The sequence below is a fragment of the Bos taurus genome, chromosome 1, assembly GCF_002263795.3.
Source record: "Bos taurus isolate L1 Dominette 01449 registration number 42190680 breed Hereford chromosome 1, ARS-UCD2.0, whole genome shotgun sequence".
Taxonomy (NCBI): domain Eukaryota; kingdom Metazoa; phylum Chordata; class Mammalia; order Artiodactyla; family Bovidae; genus Bos; species Bos taurus.
In genome coordinates, this window is record NC_037328.1 from 5,429,311 (window position 1) to 5,442,014 (window position 12,704).

The following is a 12,704-nucleotide window of genomic DNA, read 5'->3' on the forward strand; positions in this document are numbered from 1 at the left end:
ACAAATCTTAAAATTCACATTTCTAAATTTTTAGGAAAAATAAGCTCTGTTTTTCTGTGAATGTATTAATTATAATGTGTGTCATAATGTTGTCCTATATTCATCATCTTCTGCTTTCATCTAGTTTGTTATGCATGTAAGATAAGGGAGTAAAATGATCTAAAAGTCAAAAAACTGGATAATAAAATCTAAAAGTTAAAAAACTGAATAATAAAGATACGAATTTTGGTCACTCAACTTACTCATCTCACCCTCTTATATCATCTGCATCATCATTACTGCACTGAAGTGTTTGTAATTCAGTAAGAACTCATTGGAAAAAACACGGATGCTGGGAAAGATGAGGACAGGAGGAGAAGGTGGCAGCAGAGAATAAGGTGGTTGGATGGCATCACCAGTTCAATGGATATGAGTTTGAAGAGACTTTGGGAGATACAGGAAGACAGGGAAGACTGTCCTACTTCATTCAGTTCATGGAGTCACAAAGAGACGGACATGATTTAGTGACTGTACAACAACAAAAACAAAAACACTAAATGCACAGTAATGTTATCAAGGAGAAAAAATTGTTTATCTACAAGCAATCAAAATTTTCATTTGATAATTTTTTTAAAATCATTTAAAGAGGAATTTAAATAAAAGATCATTCTTTCAAAACAATCATTTCATTGCAATTTAAGAAACAAGGAATAAGTAAACTACCAGATTTTCTAAATTGTTTTCCTAAAACTCAGTGATGTCTTCAGATGATGATATAAAATAAATAATATTTGTTATAAGTTGAGCAAATATAGTTTTAAAAAGGGCTTTATGGGTGGCTCAGTGGTAATGAATTACTTGCCAAGGCAGGAGACGTGGGTTAAATGCTTGGGTCAGGAAAATGCCCTAGAGGTGGGCAATTCACTGCAATATTCTTATCGGGAAAACCCTATGGAGAGAGGAGTTTGGTGGGCTATGGTCCATGGGGTCACAAAGAGTCAGACATGACTGAACTAACTGAATATGCGCACTTGCAATCAGATGATAGTTCTTAGTATATGGACAAGCCCTAATGCTGTTGTTCAGTCCCTCAGTCATGTCAGTCTCTTTGAGACCCCATGGACTGCAGTACACCAGGCTTTCCTGTCCTTCACCCTTTACCAGAGCTTGCTCAAACTCATGTCCATTGAGTCAGTGATGCCATTCAACCATCTCATCCTCTGTTGAACACTTCTCCTCCTGCCTTCAATCTTTCCCAGCATCAGGGTCTTTTCTAATGAATCAGTTCTTTGCATCAGGTGGCCAAAGTATTGGAGCTTCAACTTCAGCATCAGTCCTTCCAAAGACTATTCAGAACTGATTTCCTTTAGGATTGACTGGTTTGATCTCCTTGAAGTCAAAGGGACTCTCAAGGGTCTTCTCCAGCACCACAGTTTGAAAACATGAATTCTTTGGTGCTCAACCTTCTTTACGGTCCAACTCCCACATCCATATATGACTACTGGAGAAACCACAGCTTTGACTATATGGACCGTTGTCAGCAAAGTAATGTCTGTACTTTTTAATATGCTGTCTAGGTTTGACATAGCTTTTCTTCCAAGGAACAAGCATCTTTTAATTTCATGGCTGCTGTCACCATCTTCAGTGATTTGGGAGCGCAAAAAATAATGTCTGTCACTGTTTCCATTGTTTCCCATCTATTGGCCATGAAGTGATGGGATGCCATGAAGATGCCATGATCTTCGTTTTTTGAATGTTGAGTTTTAAGCCAGCTTTTTCACTATCCTCTTTCACTTTCATCAAAAAGGCTCTTTAGTTCCTTTTTGCTTTCTGCCATAAGAGTGGTGTCATCTGTATATCTGAAGTTATTGATATTTCCCCTGACAATCTTGATTCCAGTTTGTGCTTCATCCAGCCCAGCATTTCACATGATGTACTCTGATCAGTTCAGTTAGTTGAGTCACTCAGTCGTGTCCGATTCTTTGTGACCCCATGAACTGTAGCACGCCAGGCCTCCCTGTCCATAACCAACTCCTGGAGTTCACTCAAACGCATGTCCATTGAATCTGTGATGCCATCCAACTATCTCATCCTCTGTTGTCCCCTTCTCCTCCTGCCTCCAATTCCTCCCAGCATCAGGATCTTTTCCAATGAGTCAGCTCTTCATATCAGGTGGCCAAAATATTGGAGCTTCAGCTTCAGCATCAGTCTTTCCAATGAACACCCAGGACTGATCTCATTTAGGATGGACTGGTTGGATCTCCTGCAGTCCAAGGGACTCTCAAGAGTCTTCTCCAACACCACAGTTCAAAAGCATCAATTCTTCTGCACTCAGCTTTCTTTATAGTCCGACTCTAACACCCATACATGACCACTGGAAAAACCATAGCCTTGACTAGATGAACCTTTGTTGACAAAGTAATGTCTCTGCTTTTTAATATGTTGTCCAGGTTGGTCATAACTTTCCTTCCAAGGAGTAAGCATCTTTTAATTTCATGGCTGTAGTCACCATCTGCAGTGATTTTGGAGCCCCAAAAAATAAAGTCTGCCACTGTTTCCGCTGTTTCCCCATCTATTTGCCATGAAGTGATGGAACCAGATGTCATGATCTTGGTTTTCTTAATGTTGAGCTTTAAGCCAACTTTTTCACTCTCCTCTTTCACTTTCATCAAGAGGCTCTTTAGTTCTTCACTTTCTGCCATAAAGGTGGTGTCATCTGCATATCTGAGGTTACTGATATTTCTCCCAGCAATCTTTATCCCAGCTTGTGCTTCTTCCAGCCCAGCGTTTCTCATGATGTACTCTGCATATAAGTTAAATAAGCAGGGTGACAGTATACAGCCTTGACGTACTCCTTTTCCTATTTGGAACCAGTCTGTTGTTCCATGTCCAGTTCTAACTGTTGTTTCCTGACCCACATACAGGTGTCTCATGAGGCAAGTCAGGGGGTCTGGTATTCCCCTCTCTTTCAGAATTTTTCACAGTTGATTGTGATCCACACAGTTAAATGCTTTGGCATAGTCAATAAAGCAGAAATAGATGTTTTTTTGGAACTCTCTTGCTTTCTCCATGATCCAGTGGATGTTGGCAATTTGATCTCTGGTTCCTCTGCCTTTTCTAAAACCAACTTGAACATCTGGAAGTTCACAGCTCATGTATTGCTGAAGCCTGGCTTGGAGAATTTTAAGCATCAATCTATTAGCATGTGAGATGAGTGCCAGTTGTGCAGTAGTTTGGGCATTCTTTGGCATTGCCTTTCTTTGGGATTGGAATGAAAACTGACCTTTTCCAGTCCTGTGGCCACTACTGAGTTTTCCAAATTTGCTGGCATATTGAGTGCAGCACTTTCACAGCATCATCTTCAGGATTTGAAATAGCTCAACTGGAATTCCATCACCTCCACTAGCTTTGTTTGTAGTGATGCTTTCTAAGGCCCACTTGACTTCACATTCCAGGATGTCTGGCTCTAGGAGAGTGATCACACCATCATGATTATCTGGGTCCTGAAGATCTTTTTTGTACAGTTCTTCTGTGTATTCTTGCCACCTCTTCTTAATATCTTCTGCTTCTTTATAGTTGACATTACTTTGTCAACAAAGGTCCATCTATTCAAGGCTATGGTTTTTCCAGTGGTCATGTATGGATGTTAGAGTTGGACTATAAAGAAAGCTGAAGGTTAGGTCCATAGCATTTCTGTCCTTTAATGAGCCCACCTTTGCATGAAATGTTCCCTTGGTATCTCTAATTTTCTTGAAGAGATCTCTAGTCTTTCCCATTCTGTTGTTTTCCTCTATTTCTTTGCATTGATCCCTGAGGAAGGTTTTCTTATCTCTCCTTGCTATTCTTTGGAACTCTGCATCAAATGGGTATATCTTTCCTTTTCTTCTTTGCTTTTTGCTTCCTTTCTTTTCACAGTTATTTTTAAGGCCTCCTCAGACAGCCATTTGGCTTTTTTGCATTTCTTTTTCTTGGGAAATGTCTTGATTCCTGTCTCCTGTACAATATCATGAACCTCTGTCCATAGTTCATCAGATACTTTGTCTATCAGATCTAGTCCCTTAAACCTATCTCTCACTTCCACTGTATAGTCATAAGGGATTTGCTTTAGGTCATACCTGAATGGTTTAGTGGTTTTCTCCACTTTCATCAATTTCAGACTGAATTTGACAATAAGAAGTTTCTGATCTGAGCCACAGTCAGCTCCCAGTCTTGTTTTTGCTGACTGCATAGAGCTTCTCCATCTTTGGCTGCAAAGAATATAATCAATCTGTATAGAAGCTAAATAAGCAGGGTGACAATATATAGCCTTGAAGTACTCCTTTCCCAATTTTGAACCAGTCCATTGTTCCAAGTGAAGTTTTAACAGTTGCTTCTCGATCTGCATACAGGTTTTTCAGGAGGCAGATAAGGGGGTTTGATATTCTCACCTCTTTAAGAATTCTCACAGTGTTGTGATCCACACAGTCAAAGCTTTAGCACATTCAATGAAACAGAAGTAGTTTATTTTTTCTGGAATTCTCTTGCTTTTACTATGATTCAGTGATTCTTGGCAGTTTGATCTCTGGATCCTCTGTATTTTCTAAATCCAACTTGAACATCTGGAAGTTCTCGGTTCATGTACTCTTGAGGCTGGCTTGGAGAATTTTGAGAATTAATTTGCAAGCATGTGAGATGAATGCAATTGTGCAGTAGTTTGAACATTTTTTGTCATTGCCTTTCTTTGGAATTGGAATGAAAACTGACCTTTTCCAGTCCTGTGGACTCTGCTGAGTGTTCCAAATTTGCTGGTCATATTGAGTGCAAGACTTCCACAACATCATCTTTTGGATTTGAAATAGCTCAGCTGGGATTCCATCACCTCTGATAGCTTTGTTCTTAATGATGCTTCTTATGGCCCGCTTGACTTTACAGTCTAACATAGCTGGCTCTAGGTGAGTGACCACACCATTGTGGTTATCTGGTTCAATAAGATTTTTTTTTTTTTAATAGTATTTTGTGTATTCTTTCCACCTCTTCTTAATCCCTTCTGATTCTGTTAGGTCCTTGCTCTTTCTATGCATTACTGTGCCCATCTTTCCATGAAATGTTCCCTTGGTATCCCTAATTTTCTTCAAGACAGCTCCATTCTTTCCCATTCTGTGTTTTCCCCTATTTCTTTGCATTGTTCACTTAGGAAAGCTTTCTTATCTGTCCTTGATATTATTTGGAACTTCACCTTCAGATGGGTATATCTTCCTTTCTTCCTTTGCCTTTAGCTTTTCTTCTTTTCTCAGCTCTTTGTAAGGCCTCCTCAGGCAACCATTTTGCCTTTTTGCATTTCTTTTTCTTGGGGATGCTTTTGATCACCACCTCCTGTACAATGTCATGAACCTTCATCTATAGTTCTTTAGGCACTCTATCAGATTTAATCCCTAGAATCTATTTGACACTTCTACTGTAGAATCATAAAGGATTTGATTCCCTACTTTCTTCAATTCAAATCTGAACTTGGCAATAAGGTGTTCCTGATCTGAGCCACAGTCAGCTCCCAGTCTTGTTTTTGCTAACTGTATAGACCTTCTCCAGGTTTGACTGCAATTAATATATTCATCTGACTTTGGTATTGACTGTCTGGTGATGTACGTGTGTAGATTCGTCTCTTGTGTTGTTGGAAGAGGGTGTTTGCTATGACCAATGTGTTCTCTTGGCAAAACTCTATTAGCCTTTGTCCTGCTTCATTTTGTACTCTAAGGCCAAACTTGCCTGTTACTCGAGTTATCTCTTGACTTCCTTCTTTTGCATTCCAGTCCCCTATCATGAAAAGGACACATTTTTTTTGATGTTAATTCTAGAAGGTCTGGTAGATTTTCATGGAACCATTCAACTCCAGCTTCTTTGGTATAGTGGTTGGGACATAGATGGGTTACTGCGCTATTGAATGGTTTGCCTTGGAAATGAACAGAGATTATTCTGTCATTTTTGAGATTGCACCCAAGTACAGCATTTGGACTCTTTTGCTACTATGAGGAGCATTCCACCTCTTCTAAGGGATTCTTTCCCCTAGAAGTAGATATAATGGGCCTCTTAAATTTGCCCATTCTGGTCTATTTTAGGTCACTGATTCCTAAAATGTCAATGTTCACTCTTGCCATGTCTTCTTGACCACTTCTAATTTACCTTGATTTTTAATTTTATATTTTCATATTATTATTGTCTTTGAAATTACACAAATAAATCATGCCATATTTCATTTTTAGCATGTTTTAAAAAAATTGTAGAATCTACTGGATTTTACTTCATGTGACCATAGCTATTTTCTCTGAAGATAACATAAATTAGCTCCCATCACACTCAACCTAGTAGATTTACTAAATCATTCACGGGATTCTTAGCTTTGTTAAATTTTTCATCATCATTTGACTTCAAAATGACTAAATGTGAAAAATATAATTTTGGCCAACTATTTTCTTTTTCAGAATAAAAATAAAACTTGATTAAGGAGAAAACAGGAATTAACAGTAAGATTGATTAGTCCTTTGAGTTAAATATTCCTTTAAAACCTGAAAGTCATTTCAGTCTGTAAGTCACCTTAAAGAATTATCACAAGTTGTGACATATGAAATAATTTTTTTCATTAATTCACCAAATATTTTTGCTTGGAAAAACAATAAACAAATCCAGTAGGGTAAATTCATTATTAAGAATGTTGTAAAAATGATAACTCAAAAGATATTCGTGGATTGTTCCCTGGTTTCTTAGGGGTTAGGATTGTGAACTTTTACTGCCTTGGCCAGATTCAATCTCTGGTTATGAAATTGATATCCCACAAGCCACGCAGCAGGGCAAAAATGAAAAAAAGAAATGTTTGCACCCTCTTGTTCACTGAAACATTATTTAAAATAGCCCAGATATGGCATCAACCTAAGAGACAATCAAAATAAATAAAGAAAATGAATTATATATATATATATATATATATACACAAAGTGTAACATTACACAGTCTTAAAAAGAAATCTTTCTACTTGTAAGAACATAGATGGATTTCGAAGGTATTACACCAAGTGAAATAGGTAAGAAAAAGAAAGACAGATATCATATGATTTCACTTGTGTGTGGAATTAAAAAACAGAAACAAAAATCTGAGCTCATAGATACAGAGAACAGGTTGTTGGTTGGCAGAGGCAAGAGTGAAGGGTGGGCAAAATAGGTAAAAGTGGTCAGAAGTTACAACTTCCAGTTACAAAATAGATGTCATGGGATACTATATTGTAAATTTGAAAGTTATTAAGACAGCAAATCTTAATAGCTTCTAACACAGGAAAAAATTTAACTCCTGTGTGGTGATGAATTTAACTAGATTTTTTGTGGTGATCACTTTGCAATGTGTGCAAATACTGAATCATTATGTTGTACATCTGAAATGAATATAATATATGTCATTTATATTTCAGTAAAAATGATATTTATAAGCCTCAAGACAAAGCCACAGTAACAAAACATCAAAAGCCTCAGTAGTAATTTAAATCATGGAAAGTGAAATGGTGTTAAAGACCCAAGTCCAAGATATGATTAGATCCAGAGGAGCTTAAACATGGGTTGGGTCTGCTCTCTTCACAGAGTGAGCCAAGGAACAGCAAGACTAGCCAACAGCTTCCAATACCTTTCTCCTGTCTCAGTCATTTCATCACTGCATATTCATTTTTGGAGATTTTCAGGACATCAAGATTTTGAGATGCTCTGTTGAAAAAGCTGTATGATTTTAAGGGAAGAAAACTTTATTTTAAGGCTAAACTTTAATAAGCAGGTAATGTATTAGGAAAAAAATATTTGCCTTTTGCCTGAGAGAAGATAAGGGACTGAGATGAACGGAATTGCTAAAGAAAATTTAAGATCAAAAATATTATGATAAAATTAGAGACATGAGTAGAAAGAAAAAATACTGATTGGAACAAGCGGATAAAAACAAAAGACCTAGCTGATGCTAGCATGTCTGGGGATGAATACTGAGTGGGATTTAAAGAGAGGTTTTCCAGAAGAAGGATACATGGATCATGAAGAAGACAAGAGAAGAGAGATAGTAACTGTAAAGCATAGAGCCAAGATCATCTGCACTTTTACACCATATTTTGGGTATTGTCCATTCTGAAAAAGAGGATTATCATATGAGGCAATATTTTATAATGGTTTTCAACTGGTTATGAAAGTATTTTCCCTTGGAAAGCTCCTTTCCATTCTTGAGATAAATTTTACTATATTTTTAACAAAAAAGGTGTTTTGTACATCATATGTAAAATCAAAATAGCTTTCTTGTGTGTGTATGCATATATATTATATATATGTATATGTATATATTATATACATACAAATGCGAAATAAATTTGACATTTATTTGAAAAATTTTACATATTTAAATTTTAAATTTAGATCATTGTATTTAAATCCAGGTGGAATTAATACATGAGAAACCAAAGAATTTTAGGAAAAGGAGAAATGAGAAAAAAATGTTATGAGAAAACATTGTCAAATATGAATGATGCAATATGCTTAGTAATGAAAAATTCTGTTCAGGAAGTTTTTACTTTGTGACTGTGCCAACACAAATTCGTGACTTTGACGACAAATTTCTTTTCTTTAATTAAAAAAGAATGTAATGAGTTCAAGGACCTTTTAGTCAGGCAGTTATGCAAGCTCAAGCAATTTAATGTGTGTCTCTCCTTGTGTTAGCAGGTTAATAATTTGCTTCAGGTAAATGCCTAACTTGGAATGAAACAAAGGAATGACCACGTGTTTCACCACGTGTTGTGACCAGGGTATATAAGCATCCCTCCGCACGAGCTGACACCCACACTCAGGACCTGGTCTTGATCAGCAAACCGGACTCCCCACCCCTGACACCATGTGCCATTACAGCAACCACTACGGAGGCCTGGGCTATGGCTACGGAGGCTTTGGCGGCCTGGGCTTTGGCCGTGGCTGTGGATGCGGCAGCTTCCACTCGCTGGGCTTTGGCTCTGGCTTCGGAGGCTACGGATGTGGCTCTGGTTTCGGAAGCTTTGGCTCTGGCTGCTGTCACCGTCCATTGTTCTTTAGAAGATGTGGTTTCTCCAGCTTCTACTAAACTCTGGCTCTAGTAACCCAACATCTGCTTCCATGAGTGGATTTGAAACAACATTATTCAGTCGAAGAACTGAAATTTCCCTAGGCCTATATACACCCAAACCTTAAGAATTTCAGAGAATTTATTACTTATTTATTAGTTATAAGCATCTCTGTCTCATGTTTCCTGGAATTTGTTAGCTTGGGCCCTGAGAAATGACTGATGTTAATGACCAATAAATTATCTAATTGAAAATACAAACTATGGCTCTTTGGGTTTCATTTAACTCGGTATGTGTATATCAGATCAGATCAGTCGCTCAGTCGAGTCCGACTCTTTGCGACCCCATGAATTGCAGCACGCCAGGCCTCCCTGTCCATCACCAACTCCCGGAGTTCACTCAGACTCATGTCCATCGAGTCAGTGATGCCATCCAGCCATCTCATCCTCTGTCGTCCCCTTCTCCTCTTGCCCCCAATCCCTCCCAGCATCAGAGTCTTTTCCAATGAGTCAACTCTTCGCAGGAGGTGGCCAAAGTACTGGAGTTTCAGCTTTAACATCATTCCCTCCAAAGAAATCCCAGGGCTGATCTCCTTCAGAATGGACTGGTTGGATCTCCTTGCAGTCCAAGGGACTCTCAAGAGTCTTCTCCGACAACACAGTTCAAAAGCATCAATTCTTCAGCGCTCAGCCTTCTTCACAGTCCAACTCTCACATCCATACATGACCACAGGAAAAACCATAGCCTTGACTAGATGGACCTTTGTTGGCAAAGTAATGTCTCTGCTTTTGAATATGCTATCTAGGTTGGTCATAACTTTCCTTCCAAGGAGTAAGCGTCTTTTAATTTCATGGCTGCAGTCACCATCTGTAGTGATTTTGGAGCCCAGAAAAATAAAGTCTGACACTGTTTCCACTGTTTCCCCATCTATTTCTCATGAAGTGGTGGGACCAGATGCCATGATCTTCGTTTTCTGAATGTTGATGTGTGTATATACCTGTATGTAATTTTTCTATTTGTAAATTAGCAATATAAGGATTATCTTCTTTAATATTTTTATAAAACAGGTCATGTTAGATATACCTTCTTTTTAATTTCTTCTTTTTAAATTCAATTTTAATTAAAAAAAATTATACATGTGTTCCCCATCCTGAACCCTCCTCCCTCCTCCCTCCCCATACCATCCCTCTGGGTCGTCCCAGTGCACAAGCCCCAAGCATCCAGCATCGTGCATTGAACCTGGACTGGCATCTCGTTTCATACATGACATTTCACATGTTTCAATGCCATTCTCCCAAATCTTCACACCCTCTCCCTCTCCCACAGAGTCCATAAGCCTGTTCTATACATCAGTGTCTCTTTTGCTGTCTCGTATACAGGGTTATTGTTACCATCTTTCTAAATTCCATATATATGCGTTAGTATAGTGTATTGGTGTTTTTCCTTCTGGCTTACTTCACTCTGTATAATAGGCTCCAGATTCATCCACCTCATTAGAACTGATTCAAATGTATTCTTTTTAATGGCTGAGTAAGACTCCATTGTGTATATGTACCACAACTTTCTTATCCATTCATCTGCTGATGGACATCTAGGTTGTTTCCATGTCCTGGCTATTATAAACAGTGCTGCGATGAACATTGGGGTACACATGTCTCTTTCCCTTCTGGTTTCCTCAGTGTGTATGCCCAGCAGTGGGATTGCTGGATCATAAGGCAGTTCTATTTCCAGTTTTTTAAGGAATCTCCACACTGTTCTCCATAGTGGCTGTACTAGTTTGCATTCCCACCAACAGTGTAAGAGGGTTCCCTTTTCTCCACACCCTCTCCAGCATTTATTATTTGTAGACTTTTGGATCGCAGCCATTCTGACTGGTGTGAAATGGTATCTCATAGTGGTTTTGATTTGCATTTCTCTGATAATGAGTGATGTTGAGCATCTTTTCATGTGTTTGTTAGCCATCTGTATGTCTTCTTTGGAGAAATGTCTCTTTAGTTCTTTGGCCCATTTTTTGATTGGGTCATTTATTTTTCTAGAGTTGAGCTGTAGGAGTTGCTTGTATATTTTTGAGATTAGTTGTTTGTCGGTTGCTTCATTTGCTATTATTTTCTCCCATTCTGAAGGCTGTCTTTTCACCTTGCTAATAGTTTCCTTTGATGTGCAGAAGCTTTTAAGTTTAATTAGGTCCCATTTGTTTATTTTTGCTTTTATTTCCAATATTCTGGGAGGTGGGTCATAGAGGATCCTGCTGTGATGTATGTCAGAGAGTGTTTTGCCTATGTTCTCCTCTAGGAGTTTTATAGTTTCTGGTCTTACATTGAGATCTTTAATCCATTTTGAGTTTATTTTTGTGTATGGTGTTAGAAAGTGTTCTAGTTTCATTCTTTACAAGTGGTTGACCAGATTTCCCAGCACCACTTGTTAAAGAGATTGTCTTTAATCCATTGTATATTCTTGCCTCCTTTGTCAAAGATAAGGTGTCCATATGTGCGTGGATTTATCTCTGGGCTTTCTATTTTGTTCCATTGATCAATATTTCTGTCTTTGTGCCAGTACCACACTGTCTTGATAACTGTGGCTTTGTAGTAGAGCCTGAAGTCAGGTAGGTTGATTCCTCCAGTTACATTCTTCTTTCTCAAGATCGCTTTGGCTATTCGAGGTTTTTTGTATTTCCATACAAATTGTGAAATTATTTGTTCTAGCTCTGTGAAGAATACTGTTGGTAGCTTGATAGGGATTGCATTGAATCTATAAATTGCTTTGGGTAGTATACTCATTTTCACTATATTGATTCTTCCAATCCATGAACATGGTATATTTCTCCATCTATTAGTGTCCTCTTTGATTTCTTTGACCAGTGTTTTATAGTTTTCTATATATAGATCTTTAGTTTCTTTAGGTAGATATATTCCTAAGTATTTTATTCTTTTCGTTGCAATGGTGAATGGAATTGTTTCCTTAATTTCTCTTTCTGTTTTCTCATTATTAGTGTATAGGAATGCAAGGGATTTCTGTGTGTTGATTTTATATCCTGCAACTTTACTATAATCATTGATTAGTTCTAGTAATTTTCTGGTGGAGTCTTTAGGGTTTTCTATGTAGAGGATCATGTCATCTGCAAATAGTGAGAGTTTTACTTCTTCTTTTCCAATTTGGATTCCTTTTATTTCTTTTTCTGCTCTGATTGCTGTGGCCAAAACTTCCAAAACTATGTTGAATAGTAATGGTGAAAGTGGGCACCCTTGTCTTGTTCCTGACTTTAGAGGAAATGCTTTCAATTTTTCACCATTGAGGATAATGTTTGCTGTGGGTTTGTCATATATAGCTTTTATTATGTTGAGGTATGTTCCTTCTCTTCCTGCTTTCTGGAGAGTTTTTATCATAAATGGGTGCTGAATTTTGTCAAAGGCTTTCTCTGCATCTATTGAGATAATCATATGGTTTTTGTTTTTCAATTTGTTAATGTGGTGTATTACACTGATTGATTTGCGGATATTGAAGAATCCTTGCATCCCTGGGATAAAGCCCACTTGGTCATGGTGTATGATCTTTTTAATGTGTTGTTGGATTCTGATTGCTAGAATTTTGTTTAGGATTTTTGCATCTATGTTTATCAGTGATATTGGCCTGTAGTTTTCTTTTTTTG